The sequence below is a fragment of the Crocodylus porosus genome, unplaced genomic scaffold, assembly GCF_001723895.1.
Source record: "Crocodylus porosus isolate Cpor-Errol unplaced genomic scaffold, CroPor_comp1, whole genome shotgun sequence".
Taxonomy (NCBI): Eukaryota; Metazoa; Chordata; order Crocodylia; family Crocodylidae; genus Crocodylus; species Crocodylus porosus.
Window position 1 is genome coordinate 46682400 of NW_017728947.1, and position 2773 is coordinate 46685172.

Sequence of the window (2773 nt, forward strand, 5' to 3'; positions counted from 1 at the left end):
TTTAAATCTGTCAACTTGATTTTCCTAGCCTCCTCAGTTGGGGACCTCACCCCTTCCCCCTTTTACCCAGGAAGACTGATGGCAAAACCATCCTTTCAAGACAGGCTTTAAGTACCTTTTAAGTCTGGCTATTTACATTTGTCAGCCCTTCACTTTTAGGGGTGCTTATGCTATGCATAACTTCCTGGCCCCCAAAGGTGGCTGTTTACAGGACCACAAACTTGCATCCCTTTTAGACCTGTAGGCTTCTTTATCCCATATACTTTCTCTCCTCTATGATCCTTTGACTAGCTAGGTGTCAAGCTGCTTACTCTTTAAAAAATGTAAATTTATCATTGTCACGCCAGATCCATGCTTCCTATGCCTCATAGCAGTCAGAATGGAGGCACATGGTCAAACCCTTGCCAAATGCTAATTCTCAGCCATTCTCTCTTCTAAGTGTAAATAAGTGATGGCCTTTTAAGTTAATCACTGCCTTACTGACCCAACCTTGGATGATATATAATGATGCATCAAATTTTCATTTATATCAAATACTATAAAAGAACAATAAAACTGAATGCAGCTTTACATTAGCTATAGTTGGCTAAAATAAGCACCACGGGAGTAAATCTAATCTGGTAAAATATCCATGAATGCTACATGAACTCCCAAAAGTAACTTTATCTTGGGGTGATTCTGTGCTACTACTGACTCACTCACCATGTCGGAGAGCAGATGGGTCACTTCTCTGTGTACCATGCTCCCTTTACTGAAATGAAGACAATGCACAGGGCAATCAAAACATTTTGAGATCCTTGGTTAGAAGGCGATATAGAAGGACCAAACATTATTTAAAGTCCAGGTTCTTATTTCCTCATTGCTTTTCATCTTCAAACCTAAAGCTCTGTGATGTGGTACAGAGACATTAACTAATCCCCAGTAGAGGAGAGGTTAATTCCATCTTTCCCTGCCTCTTTCTTTGCACAGGTGCTCAAGAAGAAAGGCTATTACAAGGGCTGCTGGGGAGGAAGGCTGTGAGGGAGCAAGCGTTTTGTGGTACAAGGAAGGGCTGCTTGCTTTATATAAGGTAATTCAGTCTTAATGCATACTGGTAAAGATTTGCTTCTTCTTATAAGCAATCCTTGTTGATTACTGTGCTGTCATCCTGCCAGTTTACAGCCTTTTAATCTAACAATAATTTAATGCAAAGTCCCCAGACATAAATAAAGACTGCTGTTATCTCTTTAACCAGAAAAAAACCCTAAATGAGAAGGAAGATGATCTGGTGGGCAGTCTGGTTAGAGGAGAAAGGAATAATCCCAGAGGCTTCTTATTCAGCATATTGGGCTGTGGACAAAAAGCAAACACAGCTCTCCCTCTGACAGCAGCTTGCTGCGCAAAGCTGTTACATGCAGGTTGGGTGGTCATCACATGTCTGACGGGCACCTGGTTCTCCTTTTTCAATAACAGATGTTCTGGTTTGCTTTGGCAAAGAAGCTGGAAATACACAAGTTCTTTTAAAAATTAAATGACTTATTTTGGGGGTTACAATATAATAGCAAAACATGAAACAGCAGAGCCCACACTTCCAAGCATCTGTAAACAGAGGTGGATGGTGCCTTTGTACTGTCCTGTCAGCTAGAATGTGTTTCCTGGCTGGATGTAAGGACATGGGGCTAGAACATGTCTCCATTAGCTGTATGCGCTGGGGATTCTTGGCATCAAAGGGAAGTCATCTCTGCTTTGGTCAGACCAAATGGAGAGTTCTCCTTTCTCCAGAGGCCATAAACAGGGAGAATATGAGAGAGAGGCAAGAGCAGGGGGAGAGCTGGACGGAGATGCATCATTTGCCCTCCACACACTGTTCCTGAGACCAGGAAGAGCCTGGGTTTGCATTTTATTCTTTGCAGGTCCATGTGGAGAGACTGTCTTTTGTTTTGAGAAGAAATGGGATCCCACTTTGGTAGGTACTATGCAGAGACAGAACAAAAGATGATTCCTATAGGAGTGGTTGCAGCCAGGACAGACACTGTGGGAGAAGTGCTTCCTTAAAATGGTACCGATAGGGAGTGGAGGTTAGGACCCTGGGCTTTGTAGCTGGTGTGCAGGTATACCTCCCTACCCTTTACTTTGGTTTCTTGTAGATCCTCTGAAATCGATGCAGGTCCAGGGAATTCTTTGGGGATTAAACCTGCATCTTATTTTGGAGCTGGTAGTGACAGCGAATACGGCCCTTCCACGGAACAACGGGGATTCCTATGTGGAGTCCTACTCTCACTTAGGCAACCTATTGTGAGTTTAATCCTGGGAAAGTATGATTCAGGCCCTAATCATTTCCCAGCCCCAGAAGAATGTATTTTATCCTTGATAGGAATGTACTAGACATCAGTCAAACAGACATATCCAAAGAGGTAGAGTATTTCTAAACAGCAGGAATGAGCTGGGGTCACTCTGTGCATTTTGTGATTGAACTGATTTTGGACTGCCCACACAGGGCCTGCTCCTGCATTGATATGAGAGCACTGGCTCCTGCCAATGGGACCACTCCCACAAGTCAGCGTGATTCAGAGACAATACACAAAAGCTTGAAGATGTTGTTGCACAAAAGCGGTTCGTTTCTCCGGAGGCCCGCAAAGATCACAGACACACAAACATCAGCCGGCACAAAAGGATGTATTTGTTTGCAAACAAGGTCAGAGTGGGGCATTGATGCCCAAATCAGCTTCTGACAAACTAACTGTGTTTGCAAGCAGAATTTATCTTCTCTCTCCTGAGCACGTGTGCAGACACC

The 2773-nt window shown here is 43.6% G+C and overlaps 1 long non-coding RNA gene across 1 annotated transcript in view; it reads left to right on the top strand.

Annotated features, from left to right (window-relative positions):
- The first annotated feature begins 1349 nt into the window (after positions 1–1349).
- Positions 1350–2773, top strand: part of LOC109320933 — a 5412-nt gene continuing 3988 nt past the window's right edge. Inside the window, exon 1 of the long non-coding RNA XR_002103886.1 lies at positions 1350–1945. This is a non-coding gene — a long non-coding RNA (uncharacterized LOC109320933). The remainder of the gene's footprint in view (positions 1946–2773) is intronic.